This window comes from Coregonus clupeaformis, chromosome 35 (genome assembly GCF_020615455.1).
Source record: "Coregonus clupeaformis isolate EN_2021a chromosome 35, ASM2061545v1, whole genome shotgun sequence".
NCBI lineage: Eukaryota > Metazoa > Chordata > Actinopteri > Salmoniformes > Salmonidae > Coregonus > Coregonus clupeaformis.
The window spans coordinates 35,964,397-35,982,216 of NC_059226.1; positions in this window are offsets into that span (position 1 = coordinate 35,964,397).

The following is a 17,820-nucleotide window of genomic DNA, read 5'->3' on the forward strand; positions in this document are numbered from 1 at the left end:
TTTTGTTAATCTCAACACAGCTGTATTAGTGACTATGAAATGCAGCATTTTGATTTAGCACTGCAACCTTTAGAGAGTTACAGAGTTGATATGCTGAAATGAGTATCGGGACTGACTGAATAGACCCCGGCACTCCATAGGATAAACATCTAAACAATGGAAGTGTATGCTAATCCTAATGTCTGCATGAATACCCGCATGTATGGTACTGTAGAGTTGCGTTCAAAGGAATTATTTAAGATGAAAGTGCCTCCTCAGTTTATTCTTTCCCCATTTTGTGCATTTGAACATGACACAGGATGTGTTCCCTGCAGACCTGGTGAAGACAGTAGTTAGTGAGCTGGCTGGGTTACCGTAGAGCAGGGTTAAGTGTAAGGGCTGGCGGGCGGGCAGGGAGGCAGGGCGGTGAGTCGCTGTTCACTGTTCCAGCCCTGAGCTAAACATAGACCCAGACGATTACAGGTTCACCCTCCAGGGAATGGAGCTGGTGGAGAGGGAGAGGGAATGAAAGAGGGAGAGTGAAAATAGAAGGTAAAGAGAGTGAAAGATAATAGGGAGATGGTGGAAGGAGGGAAAGGGGGATGGAGAAAGGAGAGGAAGGAGGAGAGAAAGGGGGATGGAGAAAGGAGAGGAAGGAGGAGAGAAAGGGGGATGGAGAAAGGAGAGGAAAGAGGAGAGAAAGGGGGATGGAGAAAGGAGAGGAAAGAGGAGAGAAAGGGGGAAGGAGAAAGGAGAGGAAGGAGGAGAGAAAGGGGGAGGGAAAGGAGAGGAAGGAGGAGAGAAAGGGGGAGGGAAAGGAGAGGAAGGAGGAGAGAAAGGGGGGTGGAGAAAGGAGAGGAAGGAGAAGAGAAAGGGGGATGGAGAAAGGAGAGGAAGGAGGAGAGAAAGGGGGATGGAGAAAAGAGAGGACGGAGGAGAGAAAGGGGGAAGGAGAAAAGAGGTAAGAGGCAGAGGAAAATAAAGGTAGAAGGGGAAGGGAGAGAGAAGGAGGGAGAGAGAGAGAAGGAGGGAGAGAGAGAAGGGGGGAGAGAGAGAGGGAGGGAGAGAGAGAAGCAGAATGGGCTAAGGAATGGAATAAGGAGGGATAGAGGACAATAGGATGAGTCATTGTAATGGCTGTAATAATGGAATGAATTAAAAAGTGTTTAAATCTTTCCATTCATTCCATTCCAGCCATTACAATGAGCCCCATCCAACGATTTCTCCAATCACAAGCCTCCGCTGGATGAGTTGGAGAGAGAGGCTTAGGCACCTTACACACACACACACTTCAGATTCAGAAGCATGACAGACCTGTTTCAAAGCAGCCATTGCAGTGTTCTGTTCTATTGGGGGAACAAACATCCCTGTGCACTAGAGAACGTATCCTCCTTGCCTCACTCCAGTGCTCTCTCCCATGAAGCCACAAGGTGAGACAAAGGAAGACAAGCTGCCACAAACATGGACATGGTGCTGGTGTGGCAGCCTGGCCCTGCCCCAGTCACCACCAGCTGTGACGTGAGTCTCAGAGTCAGAAATGCTGGTGTCACTGGGATGATCCTCTAGACATCTCACCATGGTGTCTGCGACCACACTGTGATAGGGACCCAGAGGAATCAGAAGAATCATCTATCACCTGCATCTAAATCTTCTGGTCCAGTGTGAGGACTCCAGGAAAACTCCCTCCCTTCCTCACTGCCCGTACGGTCAACTTCAACAGATATCAGCACCCTGTTTCTAAAATGTTCCTAATCCCATGGTTCACCTCTCTGGTCTGCCTCCAGTTGTGCTGAAACACGCACTGTGCTGTAACACTTCCCCCCCCCAAACTCCCCCAACCCCACCTCCCTCCACACAGTGTCTCCTACTACGTCTCAGCCTGCCGTGACCCAGACAGTAGCTGCATCTCAAATGGCACCCTATTCCCTGTTTACAGTGCCTTCGGAAAGTATTCAGACCCCTTGACCTTTTCCACATTTTGTTACGTGACAACCTTATTCTAAAATGTATTAAATAAAACAATTTCCTCATCAATCTACACACAATACCCCATAATGACAAAGCGTAAACAGGTTTTAATACATTACTATTTATTATTATACTTATTTACATAAGTATTCAGACCCTTTGCTATGAGACTCGAAATTGAGCTCAGGTGCATCCTGTTTCCATTGATCATCCTTGAGATGTTTCTACAACTTGATTGGAGTCCTCCTGTGGTAAAATAAATTGATTGGACATGATTTGGAAAGGCACATGCCTGTCTATATAAGGTCCCACAGTTGACAGTGCATGTCAGAGCAAAAACCAAGCCATGAGGTCGAAGGAATTGTCCGTAGAGCTCCAGAACTGGATTGTGTCAAGGCACAGGTCTGGGGAAGGGTACCAAAACATTTCTGCAGCATTGAAGGTCCCCAAGAACACACTGGCCTCCATCATTCTTAAATGGAAGAAGTTTGGAACCACCAAGACTCTTCCTAGAGCTGGCCGCCCGGCCAAACTGAGCAATCGGCGGAGAAGGGCCTGGGTCAGGGAGGTGACCAAGAACCCGATGGTCACTCTGACAGAGCTCAAGAGTTCCTCTGTGGAGATGGGAGAACCTTCCAGAAGGACAACCATCTCTGCAGCACTCCACCAATTAGGCCTTTATGGTAGAGTGGCCAGACAGAAGCCACTCCTCAGTAAAAGGCAAATGACAGCCTGCTTTTAGTTTGCCAAAAGGCATCCAAAGGCTCTCAGACCATGAGAAACAAGATTCTCTGGTCTGATGAAACCAAGATTGAACTCCTTTGGCCTGAATGCCAAGCGTCACATCTGGAGGAAGCCTGGCACCATCCCTACGGTGAAGCATGGTGGTGGCAGCATCATGCTGTAGGGATGTTTTTCAGCGGCAGGGACTGGGAGACTAGTCAGGATCGAGGCAAAGATGAATGGAACAAAGTACAGAGAGATCTGTGATGAAAACATGCTCCAGAGCGCTCAGGACCTCAGACTGGGGCAAAGGTTCACCTTCCTACAGGACAACGACCTTAAGCACACAGCCAAGACAATGCAGGAGTGGCATCTGGACAAGTCTCTGAATGTCCTTGTCTGGCTCCCCATCCAACCCGACAGAGCTTGAGAGGATCTGCAGAGAATAATGGGAGAAACTCCACAAATACAGGTGTGCCAAGCTTGTAGCGTCATACCCAAGAAGAATCGAGGCTGTAATCGCTGCCAAAGGTGCTTCAAAACAAAAAGTACTGAGTAAAGGGTCCAAATGCTTATGTATATGTGATAATTCAATTCTTTTATATAAATGCATTTGCAAACATTTCTAAAAACCTGTTTTTGCTTTGTCATTATAGGGTACTGTGTGTAGATTCATGAGGGGAAAAAAACGATTTAATCAGTTTTAGAATAAGGCTGTAACATAACAAAATGTGGAAAAAGTCAAGGGGTCTGAATACTTTCCGAAGCCACTGTAGTGCACGACCTTTGACCAGGGCCTATAGGGCTCATTACATTGGGAATAGGGTGCCATTTGGGACGCAGACAGTCTCTCTCCACTACGTATGTCTGTGTTCCTCCTGCCAGATTCCAGAGAGGGAGGAATGCAACGAGGAGAGGCCCTCATAGCGCGGCAATTAACATTTCGACAGTGTTCCCACACCTATGAAGTCACTGCTTACTGACAGCATATTCATGAAAGGAAAATATTTGCCCAAAGCTGTTTCCAAGCGACCACGGAGCTGTGTACGGTAAACACTATAAGATCATTGAAAGGCGTTAGATGGCGGGGGTATAGAAAGATGATAGGAGAGGAGAGGAGAGGAGAGGAGAGGAGAGGAGAGGAGAGGAGAGGAGAGGAAACAAACGACAGCGTTGGCTTTGAAGACGTGGGTCGGCGTGCTGAGTGGACTCCCTGTGAAGGGTCTCTAATGACAGAAGAATGCCCCCACTGTTTGAGCTGGCACCACGCAGAGGGAGGGGGGACGACGTTACCAGATAACCACCCAACCAGGAGGGCATCTGCACAGAGGGAGAGAGGGGAAAGACAGAGATAAATACATGGGTAGAAGGATCGAGTAAGAGAGTGCTAGAGAGATGGATAGAGACATGTTGAAAGGAGAGACAGGTCTAAATGGTGAGAGAGAGGGAGAGAAATTACAGAAAAGAAAGAGTTACAGTCTCAATCAAAGAGAGAGAGAGAGATAAAGAGAAGAAGGAGAGAGACAGAGGGAGAGAGGGAGAGAGAGAGAGAGAGAGAGAGAGAGAGAGAGAGAGAGAGAGAGAGAGAGAGAGAGAGAGAGAGAGAGAGAGAGAGAGAGAGAGAGAGAGAGAGAGAGAGAGAGAGAGAGGAGAAAGAGAGAGAGGAGAAAGAGAAGGAGGGAGAGAGAGGAGAAAGAGGAGAAAGAGAGGAGAAAGAGAGAGAGAGAGAGGAGAAAGAGAGAGAGGAGAAAGAGAGAGAGAGAGGAGAAAGAGAGAGAGGAGAAAGAGAAAGAGAGAGAGGAGAGAGGAGAAAGAGAGAAAGGAGAGGAGAGGAGAGAGAGGAGAGAGAGGAGAGAAAGGAGAAAGAGAGAGAGAGGAGAAAGATAGTGAAAGCAGAGGAGAGAGAGGAGAGAGAGAGGAGAGGAGAGAGAGGAGAGCGAGAGAGGAGAGCGAGAGAGAGGGAGAGAGGAGAGAGAGAGAGAGACACAGCAGGAGGCAGATCGTCCTCCAAATGAGCAGACTGCACGCTGTCCTCCATTTACCCAAATAACATCCCTCCCTGCTGCTGCCCCCGACTGAGAGATACACACCAGCCTGGGGGAGGGGAACAGAGACAGAGAGACAGAGGGAGGAAGGGAGGGAGACGGAGAAGGAGGGAGGGGGTAGGGAGAGAAAGGAAGAGTGGGGGAGAGAGGGAGAAGGAGGAAGAATGGGAGAGATTAGGAAAGATGCAGAGGTAAAGGAAAAGAGAGGAACAGGGGAAGGAGAAAATAAAGTAAGGGGAAGGGAAGGAGAGATGGGAGGAGGGGATGGAAGACAGATGGAAGGAATATGAAAGATATCAAGAGACTTGGGATTGAATTAAATCCAATAACTACTTTCCAGGATAGGTGGATATTAGCATTTTTCCTGTGCAGAGAGAAAAGCCATGTTGGAATGATGAGTCCAAGTCCACACCTGCTTCTCCTCACCACTGAAACATCATCCACATCTACATCTTAAACACCCCCCACCTGACTCAGCATCCACACAAACACAGACAGCTTTGTTTTCGTGAATATTCTGGAGTACAAATGTATTCACATTCAAAATCCTATCTTCCCTAACCCCTAACCCCAAACCCCTAAAACAGCATTTGAACAAATTCAGGACATGAAAAAAGTCCTGACTTTTCAAAAATGTTAATCTTCCTACCTTGTCAGGACATTCTGGTGACTTATCAGGACATTGTGGTGACTTATCAGGACATTGTGGTCCTGATAAGGTAGGAAAACATGTCCACACACACACACACACACACACACACACACACACACACAAAACCCCAAACATATAACCCCCTTGCAGAGAAAGAAAATGATGGATGTGATTCAGGACTGGAGTCAATAACACCACTATGACATAACCACACCCCACCACCATCATCATCATCATCATCATCATCCCATCTACAACCAAGCAGCAGCAGTAGACAGCTGGAGCTATCAAATCAAAGCCTGGGAGACTTCCTTCTTCAGATGGGTTTGAGATGGTGGGCTTTACGCTTTCGTCTGGCTGCCAGGGATCTACTGCTGGGAATGAGACGTCGCTTAAAGCCACTGCAACCTTATAAGGCAAGGCTCTCTCTGCCAGAGTGGGGGAGGGAGGAGGCTGCTTTCAAATATCTGTGACAAAGACCAAATTAAGGCACCTGGCTTTTTCAATTTGGTTCGTTATATGGTTTCATGGGATCACAATCAATGGGATGTGATTCAGATTCAGTCATAGTGAAGATATAGATGGGTTCATTATAGGGAATTTAGATGAAGTATGGTATTTCATTCACATCCTTAGGAATGTAGGCCTAATATTTTGATTGTATGAATTATTGATCTTGAGTCCACCGTTTCTTATAGGGAGAATGCAGACTGTCCTCACATTGACTGGTTCTCAATTAAGACCACCTGATTACACACAGCACATATAGCACATCAATATTTGGGGCTTTGAGTGTAATACTATTTTAGCTGCACTGGCCACACAGTTATAGCCAACACAGGCAGTACCTGCAAAACAGATGAGGTGGCAATGCAACTGTCATCATGCCAACTGGCATCGAGTAATGCCATGATGCAAATTGGCATGGTGTAACACTGAATCTATGAGACGTGAGGGTTTTTAGACTCATGTATCCAGATAAGGGTGAAAAACAAATTGTTAAGCATACTTTCTAATGTGGTATATTTGAACTGTAGCATTTTTAAAGTGTGAAAGGAATGTTTGAGTCACATTTAAAATAATATATAACAGCACCACTCAAACATCCAGCACCCATCTTCCCAATCATCCCTTGTATAGTTGATACTGTATTCAAGAAACCTAAAACAAGGAACTAAAGCGCCAACACCTCCCCAACGTGAGTGTTCTCTGACACCGTCTCCCATCTCCACATAGTGCTCTGGCTGCAGAAGGAGCAGGCGACCCCTCGCAGAACCAAGACCTCGCCGTGCCTCGTCTGTGTTGGGTAATCCCTTGAGCTGCTAAAGAAAAGAGTGCTGACTGTGCCCTTTCCCATCCTAATCCCGGGCTGTGGGCCCTGCCAGAATAATCCTGGATTTAGGAGCAGCTCCCTACGGAGCAACCGGGGACTCCGAAGGGGGCTGATCGTACACAGCTGCGCCTCAGGCACCGGCTTTACCCCCTCACAGTCACTCACAGAGGAACGGAGAGGAGACAATCCATCCAATCCAATAACACAGACAAACAAAATGGCATCAAACCCTGCCCCAGCCAAGGCAGGCAGTCGCCTCAGGGGCATTGCATTGATTCAACCAGTTATGAGAGAAAAGCAGGGGGAGATGAATGATACTGAATGATGATGGTTGATAAAAAGGGATAATAGTGGATGATATTTGTATTCAACAGAATTTCATTTACAATCTAAGAGGTTGGTGGTGAGATTGTAAGGAGAGAGCCACCAACGATGTGTGGTTATGGTGCAGCGCAAGCCTAAATCATCTTCATAGCCCACGGCTGCCATTTTGTCGCAGTACGCTCAGTCGCTCACCACACAAAAGTAAACACACGCACTCTGTAAAATACCTAATTTCATTTGAAGTGGCGATGAAACATGAAACAAACATGACTTCTGTACACCAATAAAAGCATTGGGCGAGGCTGCTGCACAGGAATCAGCCTGTATGCTGACATACAGAGAGCCCTTACAGGTGTCATCTGTCTGGTAAAGGGATGTTTTGACAGTCATCGTAGCCTCAGGCTCGGCAGCCATTAGGGTGAGGACTGAAACAATCTCAAGTAGATATATACGCCAATGAGTTTTGGTGTGAATGTTTCATGGCATTGACTGGGAGGACTGGAATTGATTTGCACATATTCATGTCAAACAAAATCAGAAAGTAGATGTTCCGGGTGAATGCCCTAAATGCCTGGAGGGAGGAAAGGAGGAAGGGAGGAGAGAGAGAGAGAGAGAGAGAGAGAGAGAGAGAGAGAGAGAGAGAGAGAGAGAGAGAGAGAGAGAGAGAGAGAGAGAGAGAGAGAGAGAGAGAGAGAGAGAGCAGAGATACAGAGAGAGAGAGAGAGAGAGAGAGAGAGAGAGAGAGAGAGATACAGAGAGAGAGAGAGAGACACAGGGAGAGAGAGAGACAGAGAGAGACAGAGAGAGACAGAGCGAGACAGAGCGAGAGAGAGAGAGAGAGAGAGAGAGAGAGAGAGATACAGAGAGATACAGAGAGAGAGAGAGAGACACAGAGAGAGAGAGAGAGACAGAGAGAGACAGAGAGACAGAGTGAGAGAGAGAGAGAGATAGAGAGAGGGAGGGAGACAGAGAGCGAGAGAGAGAGAGAGAGAGAGAGAGAGCGAGAGACAGAGAGCGAGAGAGAGACAGAGAGAGAGAATGGAAAAAGGCGTGAACGAGAGAACGAAGGAATGAAAGAGTGAACCACAGATATGGAGGAAAGCCAGAGTTGCCTGAGGGGACCATCTCCACATTTACGTCATCTCCACCAGAGGTAGGGACCACTAAAGAGTGACCACACCATCCTTTCTAAAACCACAAGGGGGTTTCACAGGACATTAGAGAGTGACAAATCACCCCTTTAATGTTGGTCCTCCTAGACGTGAGAGAGTCACCGTGCTCTGAGCAACAACACCAGGTGTGTCAACACCACAAGCCTGCTAGGAATGACCACAGTACTGCCCTCCCAGAGAGAGCACATCATAGGGAACGCTAGTTAACAACAGCAGATCCAGTGACTATCCTCTGTACTGTAGGAGTTTGGCTTGAAGAATGGGTGGTTAACAGAGGATAGCCAGAACCTTTATCATTTCCTTTGGTGTTTCATTTGTCAAAACAAGGACTGATAGTAAGATGGTGTTCATGCGATGATAAATCAGTTTTCAGATGCTTACATTTCACAGTGATGGTTAAAACTCAAACAGAAATATAAACTAGTTTGCTGAATACACACAATGTTAAGCCCAGGGAAAATGGGCTTAAAATACAGTATTTCAGTGACTAAATATTAACCTGATCATCGTTAACTATTGCACTATGATACTAGAATATACCCTAAATCGTTAATTACAATAAGACAATCAAATCAGTGTATAAAATAAAAACGGAAAGCCTTCCAGTGAAAATGAATCATGTATTTTGTTTTGATCAACATGGCTCACTGTTTATCATCGGTGTTACTGTGCCTTCAACCGCTGTGCTCACCGGACTGCTTATTTACTTGCTGGCTCGTGTCGTGTGGGGTTTTAACTTGCGTCATCACCCGTATCCCATGGCTCCGGTGGAGCATGTCAGGGGAGAGACACTGGCGCTAATGTTTTAACCCTTAACAACCCTTAAAAAGGTCCAATGCAGCCATTTTATCTCAATATCAAATAATTTCTGGGTAACAATTAAGTACCTTACCTTACTGTTCTCAAATAAAATGGTCAAAAAGAAACAAAAATAGTTTCTTAGTAAAGAGCAATTTCTCAAGCAAGATTTTTGCTATGACTGTCTGGGAGTGGTCTGACTGGGGAGGGGAAAACTAGCAGTTATTGGCAGAGAGGTTTGGAACTCTCTTTCTCATTGGTCTATCAACTAATTTAAAGCCTGGTGATGTCACCACGGAAGGCCAAAACTCCATCCCACCAAAACAGGCTGACATTTCAGGCGGTCTTTTCAAAATAGCTCTTACACTAAAAATGCATTATCATAATTTTTAGAGTATTATTCCAACCTCATGGTGTGGAAATATATATAACACACAGGAAAAAAATAGTTTTTGACTGCACTGGGCCTTTAACAGCACCACTGTGACCATGTTACATCATTCACATTATATAGTACATGAGTCACCTTCCCCAAGCAAGAGTTTCATCATCTTCACAGAGTAGTTGTTATTCTAGTCTATTGTATTTTATTATATTCTGAAAGTCTAACATTAAGAAAAAATACTGTCTTAAATAGTTTCTTACATAAATCTATTTTAAGAACGATGCAATATTTAAATAAAACAGAGGTTCAACCTAATGTATAAAAAGCAGTCAACAATCTTTTGTGTGAGCCATTGAACGACTGTGGCACAGAAACAGTGACATTTAGTCTGATGAGGTGATATGAGAAGATGACAGAGGCTACTGTACATCCATCACCATGGCAACATGTTCCATGCTTCATTCCATGTGGTCTACATTAACCTGAAAGCTGAATTACAAAGTGAGGGCTGCACCTGAACAGCTGATCTAACATCAGTTTTCCTCACCCCTGCCTTTGCCATTATAAGTCAGAGAGCCCAACTGTTCCATAATATCAGCATTTTTTCCATCTCCACTAAATTCCAGAACCATTATGATTACAATCTTAGAAAAATAAATACGTAGCTCTCTTAGTCATTCATTTTCTCTCTGGATGTTCATTACAGTAGTCGACACACATCCACAAGTGTGCACACACAATTTGACACAAAGTGCCCATTTCAAAGTTACACAGACGACCAAGCATAATATGTTGTTATTTTGTGAAACACTATATTTCTGTCATAAGTCATACTTTTCACCAACATGCCACCAATGACAGAATAGTACCGTTATGGCAGAGTTGAGTTTTGGCATTGTTATGGTGAGGCCAAGACAAGTTAAGCTATTTGTATTGGAGCGTGAAAATAAATCTATTTTTGCCCTGATCCTTACATGGACATAGAACACGGAGTTCAGGCAAGATGGCTGCTCCCAAAGTAATAGAGCAGAGGCGATATACACTGAGTGTACAAAACATTAGGAACACCTTCCTAATATTGAGTTGCACCTCCTTTTGCCCTCAGAACAGCCTCAATTCGTTGGGGCATGGACTCTACAAGGTGTCGAAAGCGTTCCACAGGGATGCTGGCCCATGTTGACTCCAATGCTTCCCATAGTTTTGTCAAGTTGGCTGGATGTCCTTTGGGTGGTGGACCATTCTTGATACACACGGGAAACTGTTGTGCGTGGCACCTACTACCATACCTTGTAGTTAGGCACTTAAATATTATGTCTTGCCCATTCACCCTCTGAATGGCTTAGAAATCCTTCTTTAACCCATCTCCCCCCGTTCATCTACACTAATTGAAGTGGATTTTACAAGTGACATCAATAAGGGATCATAGCTTTCACCTGGTCAGTCTATGTCATGGAAAGAGTAGGTGTTCCTAATGTTTTGTACACTCAGTATATAAAGGAAAAAAATGATCAGATGTCTAATGAAATAACATGTAATACACATAGAAATATGATTACAATATATGAAATCCAGATAAAAAAATTCACTGCAATGACACTTTTTGCACTAGCTAAGAATAAGCATTATGCAAGGAAATTCCTTATTTATAAGATGTTGTCCTGATACAAACTTTGACCCCGACCCAATCTAGAAGTAATTGAGAATGATCAGCCATAATTTATGGCCCATAAGTCAGCCAGTGAATTCTTTCATAATGACATTACAAATCCAGACAGAGGGAGAGACGATTTTCATACTTCTATCAATATGGCAGTCATCTGAGTATATTCAGTGTCATCTCTCTCTTTCTCTCCCTCTTCCTCCCTCCCTCCCACCCCATCCCCATCCCCATCCTCCCACGCAATGATAATAGCATAGATAGTGTGGCCAATTTAGGAGAGCAAAACTGCATCTGTATCATTGACATCGATCATAAAGTATCTAAGCTCCATAATCGCATTGGAAGCTAAACTATGCCTGTGGACTGGGTCTTTATGAAATTATGTTTCGGAGTCATAGTGTTGTTGTATGCAGTACTTCTCCATATAATACTACTTGTATACTACTGTGTACGGCACCATAAGACCAGTATTTATTCTGGACTACTGTTACTGTACTGAAAGAACTCACCAGATCATATCTTGAGTTTGAACAAATTAACAGGAAAAAGTCAGTAATTAAAATAAAATAAAAGCCTAAATAAATTCCAACACAATGAACCAAAACAAACATAAAATCCAACCGAACAATATCAGGAAATGAGCCAACGAACACAGAGAACGTAGTAGCCTCCACAAGCACCAAGCTTCCCCGTCACTCTCCATTCACTACTGTTTTATGGTGGTGACTGACTATTGCAGTGGCAGGTCCATTAACACCTCCGCACCACACCGCCCAGCCCCCTCGATAAACAGCCCAGCCGGGGTCCACCCTAATGGGCCAAACTCATTCTCAGCCCAGCCTGTCTCCAGGTGTGGAAGTGTGGCCCTGTAATTGATATTTAAGGGGCTATAACCCAGTGGAAAAATGCAGCCCCACAGCAGGGGAGGGGCCAGGCCCCACACTGTCACTCAAAGAAAATAGAGAGGGAGAGAGATGGGGGGGTAGGTTGTTGGCTGCAGTTAAGGGAAGCTTGGAGGGACAAACACACAAACAGGCAGGCATGGCTTGCACATCGGCAGGCATGAACACAGGTATGAACTTAGGCAGGCAGGCATGCCCTCACGCACACACACAATGCTGAGAAAGAGATAAATGTGATAAAGGAGGACCACACACAGATGAATGACACACCCACACTGATCTGCAGCGTACAAATTCTAATGGAAAACAGAGACTGACACACACACGGGTGTCGCACAGCGGTAGAGGTACTGACTGTAATGTGTCTGTATGTCTATGGTGGCAGCAGTGTAAGGTTGCAGACGGTGCTGGTTGGTTGGTTGGTTGGGCTTCCACCCATGTCTGAGATAGAGCACTTACAGTTACACCTCAGGTCTTATCAATCATACAGAGCTGTAATGACAACTATTTAATCCACCTTGCCACTGTAGGTTTAGGCAAAGCAGCACACGACGATGAGCGCCTCTCAGACGAACACTTTACATTAACATGAAGGGAGAAGATGACAACGTTTAAACCATCTGCTTTTTGCACACAGATCAGTTTAGCCTTTTAGATCATAATGAATAAGATTATATGTTCAGGGGGGAACCTGATCCTAGATCAGCACTCCTACTCTGAGATGCTTCATGATTATGGGCCCCCACAGATCTTATAGTGCTCTTCCTTCACATGTGCAATTCCTTAGTCAGCTTCCATCATCATTCAACAGTAATGTTGTTGTGTAGATGAACCTCATAGGAGTTACTCAAAGGAGACTGTAGATAGGAGTAATGAGAAGTGGCGTTTTATTCATTTATGTATTTATTGTCATTTTCCCTTGATCTGGTTTACTGCTCTTGAAATGCATTAAGCCTGATAGGGGCTATCAATCAGCTGCTAATGGGTTGTGTAATTGCAGTCAGTTCCAAGCATAGAAATAGAGTTATTAGAACGGAAAAAACTGCACTCTAACAGGTACACTCAATATGGCTGCCGGTCCACCAATGAAAAATAATTGACTTGAATGGGGATGTCCGTTTTAGTCATGCTATTTCTATAGTTCCAACCTCAGAGGCAGTAGGGTCACTCAGGATGAAACCAGCCAATAGGCGTGCCGCATCAGCCAACTGCAATGAACATTATCACATTTTGAAATCATGTCAAAAAATGTTTTTCCCTCAATCTTTCTTTCTAAATGTCATAAAACATTGCTATCAAATTCTTGTTGGCTAGTTTCAGCGACCTCTCCCATCCAAATGATGAACTATGATAAATACGTCATAGAGTTGTAGTGTAATCTTAAACTAAACAGACAGAGATCATCTTCTTATAAGGCTGCAATCAATCCAACATGGGGAAAGAGCAGAGACCGGGCGATTTTAGACAAATCTGGCAACCCTGTTTTGAGCGTTCCTGTTGCTCTCCAAGACAAGGCCACCTGAAGATCATTCTGATGCCATCTTAACAGATGTTGATGGAAGGCAGTTTAAGACTCCAGCACGTGTTACAGTCCTCCAACCATAATGAGAAGCTACAGCAAACAACCATTCCAGATTAGATTGTGTACAGTGCATTCAGAAAGTATTCAGACCCCTGGACTTTTTCCACTTTTTGTTAGTTTATAGCCTTATTCTAAAATTGATTAAATTGTTTTTTTCCCCTTCATCAATCTACACACAATACCCCATAATGACAAAGCAAAAAAAATAAAAAAACATGACATTTACATAAGTATTCAGACCCTTTACTCAGTACTTTGTTGAAGCACATTTGGCAGCGATTACAGCCTTGAGTCTTCTTGGGTTTGACGCTACAAGCTTGGCACACCTGTATTTGGGGAGTTTCTCCCATTCTTCTCTGCAGATTACATTACATTACATTACATTACATTACAGTCATTTAGCAGACGCTCTTATCCAGAGCGACTTACAGGAGCAATTAGGGTTAAGTGCCTTGCTCAAGGGCACATCAACAGATTTTTCACCTAGTCGGCTCGGGGATTAGAACCAGCGACCTTTTGGTTACTGGCACAACGCTCTTAACCTCTAATTACCTGCCGCCAGATCCTCTCAAGCTTTGTCAGGTTGGATGGGGAGCATTGCTGCACAGCTTTTTTCAGGTCTCTTCAGAGATGATTGATCAGGTTCAGGTCCGGGCTCTGGCTGGGCTACTCAAGGACATTCAGAGACTTGTCCTGAAGCCACTCCTACGTTGTCTTGGTTGTATGCTTAGGGTCATTGTCCTGTTGGAAGGTAAACCTTCGCGCCCAGTCTGAGGTCCTGAGCGCTCTGGAGCAGGTTTTCATCAAGGATCTCTCTGTACTTTGCTCCGTTCATCTTTGCCTCGATCCTGACTAGTCTCCCAGTCCCTGTCGCTGAAAAACATCCACGCAGCATGATGTTGCCACCGCCATGCTTCCCTGTAGGGATGGTGCCAGGTTTCCTTCAGACGTAATGCTTGGCATTCAGGCCAAATAGTTCAATCTTGTTTTCATAAGACCAGAGAATCTTGTTTCTCATGGTCTGTGAGTCCTTTAGGTGCCTTTTGGCGAACTCCACGCGGGCTGTCATGTGCCTTTTACTGAGGAGTGGCTTCTGTCTGGCCACTCTACCATAAAGGCCTGATTGATGGAGTGCTGCACAGATGGTTGTCCTTCTGGAAGGTTCTCCCATCTCCACAGAGGAACTCTTGAGCTCTGTCAGAGTGACCATCGGGTTCTTGGTCACCTCCCTGACCAAGGTCCTTCTCCCCCGATTGCTCAGTTTGGCCGGGCGGCCAGCTCTAGGTAGACGAACTATGGGCAAGGATTTCAGAGACTTGGTGGTTCCAAACTGTGTTCTTGGGGACCTTCAATGCTGCAGAGATTTTTTTGATACCCTTCCCCAGATCTGTGCCTTGACACAATCCTGTCTCGGAGCTCTGAGGACAATTCCTCCGACCTCATGGCTTGATTTTTGCTCTGACATGCACTGGTCAACTATGGGACCAATGTGCAAAATTTCTAAAAACCTGTTTTCGCTTTGTCATTATGGGGTATTGTGTATAGATTGATGAGGATTTTTTTTTATTTAATCCATTTTAGAATAAGGCTGTAACATAACAACATGTGGAAAAAACTCCAGGGGTCTGAATACTTTGCGAATGCACTGTATCTGTAGACATAACTCTGCCAGACCTCCATTTCTGTGATCTCCACCCCAAATGAATAGCTGGCTGGCACATGCGTTTCCTCATGCTTAAGTTCAAGGTCAGAATGCAGAGAGAAAAAAAAAGAATAAAAAAAAGTTCAATTTATGCATTTATTTCAAATCACCAACGTTTCGGCCTTCACCACGGCCCTCCAGCATGTGAAAGCCAGTCTTGTATATGTCGGTTACACTACAGCATAGGACCATAGTAGGTCCTCTTATCAGTGGCCTGTGTATTATTATAGAACCTTATAGAACTGTACATTCAGTGATAACTCGCAGTCACAACCATTTGTTAAATAGTGCTAAACCCAATGACATGTTACAGTGACTCAGTTAAGCAGTCCATGGAAAGAGATGGACAATCTAAGTAAGCAAGCAAATAAACACACACACACACACACACACACACACACAAAGCCCCCGCCGCCTTGCCACCCAATTATTTTCCAAACCACGTTACCATCCATCGGTTAGCCCTTTATAAAGTGGTTGGCCCAATCTTCTAAATTCTCCAGGCTTTTTCAGCGAGCAGCAGCCACAGATGACTAATGGACACAGGGGCCAGTAATGCATGTCATTTGCAGAGACTGCATGTTGAGCGGGAGAGAGAGGGGAAGCAGCTTGGAGATCCTAATGTTACCTTTTAGTGGCAATTTCAAGATGTTTTCCCACCAGGAGTGGCACTCAAACTCTCCCCCCGGGACCCTCGCCACCGTGACAACTCACAGATTACAGGAAACAGGCCCAGAGAACTTGGGAAATAAATTAAAATAAAATAATTAAAATCTTTCAAATACTTTTAAGCGTTTGCGCTCGCCTTCCTGCCTGCCTTTTGGGAATACTCTATTGGTCCATTATTCAGCCAGGCAAGCTCAATCAAGCAAAAATAAAGTATTTTAAATGATTTCAAATAGTATTTGTACCCAGGTTAGGTAAAGAGCTGCCATTCCTTTGGTTGGTTTTCTTTCGCCCTCTCTCCCCCTTTCTTTCTCTCCCTCTGTGCTGATGTGTTTTGTAATTGAGGAGATCAGTCAGTGGAGGCCTATTGGGGGCTGCTCCCCAACTCATTACTAGATGTTGGGAGGTCACTGCCGTTTACACACACACACACACACACACACTCACGCGCAAACATGAAATAAACAGTCAAGAGAATAGAAAGCAACAAAGTGGATACATTCATATGGACAAATTCACTTGGTTGGTGCAGGTGAAGAACCTTGAGATTTCACTGTATTTGATTGAAGCTGTGCTGTACAAATCAAATGAATTATAATATTGTATAGTGCAGTGACAACAATGGTGGTGTTCTTTCACTTGGTCAAGGTGGAGGTCAATGTGTTTCTAGATATGAAAAAACAATACTTGAGCTTTTACACAACCGCCCTGTCTGAAATGATTTAACAAAAACAAACTTAAAGTAAAAAAAACTAACACATTGTCTAATATCCTGCGTCGTATTCGATATGTACAGTGGGGAAACAAAGTATTTAGTCAGCCACCAATTGTGCAAGTTCTCCCACTTAAAAAGATGAGAGAGGCCTGTAATTTTCATCATAGGTACACGTCAACTATGACAGACAAATTGAGAAAAAATAATCCAGAAAATCACATTGTAGGATTTTGTAATTAATTTATTTGCAAATTATGGTGGAAAATAAGTATTTGGTCACCTACAAACAAGCAAGATTTCTGGCTCTCACAGACCTGTAACTTCTTCTTTAAGAGGCTCCTCTGTCCTCCATTCGTTACCTGTATTAATGGCACCTGTTTGAACCTGTCCACAACCTCAAACAGTCACACTCCAAACTCCACTATGGCCAAGACCAAAGAGCTGTCAAAGGACACCAGAAACAAAATTGTAGACCTGCACCAGGCTGGGAAGACTGAATCTGCAATAGGTAAGCAGCTTGGTTTGAAGAAATCAACTGTGGGAGCAATTATTAGGAAATGGAAGACATACAAGACCACTGATAATCTCCCTCGATCTGGGGCTCCACGCAAGATCTCACCCCGTGGGGTCAAAATGATCACAAGAACGGTGAGCAAAAATCCCAGAACCACACGGGGGGACCTAGTGAATGACCTGCAGAGAGCTGGGACCAAAGTAACAAAGCCTACCATCAGTAACACACTACGCCGCCAGGGACGTAGTGTGTTGCAGTGCCAGACGTGTCCCCCTGCTTAAGCCAGTACATGTCCAGGCCCGTCTGATGTTTGCTAGAGTGCATTTGGATGATTCAGAAGAGGATTGGGAGAATGTCATATGGTCAGATGAAACCAAAATATAACTTTTTGGTAAAAACTCAACTCGTCGTGTTTGGAGGACAAAGAATGCTGAGTTGCATCCAAAGAACACCATACATACTGTGAAGCATGGGGGTGGAAACATCATGCTTTGGGGCTGTTTTTCTGCAAAGGGACCAGGACGACTGATCCGTGTAAAGGAAAGAATGAATGGGGCCATGTATCGTGAGATTTTGAGTGAAAACCTCCTTCCATCAGCAAGGGCATTGAAGATGAAACGTGGCTGGGTCTTTCAGCATGACAATGATCCCAAACACACCACCCGGGCAACGAAGGAGTGGCTTCGTAAGAAGCATTTCA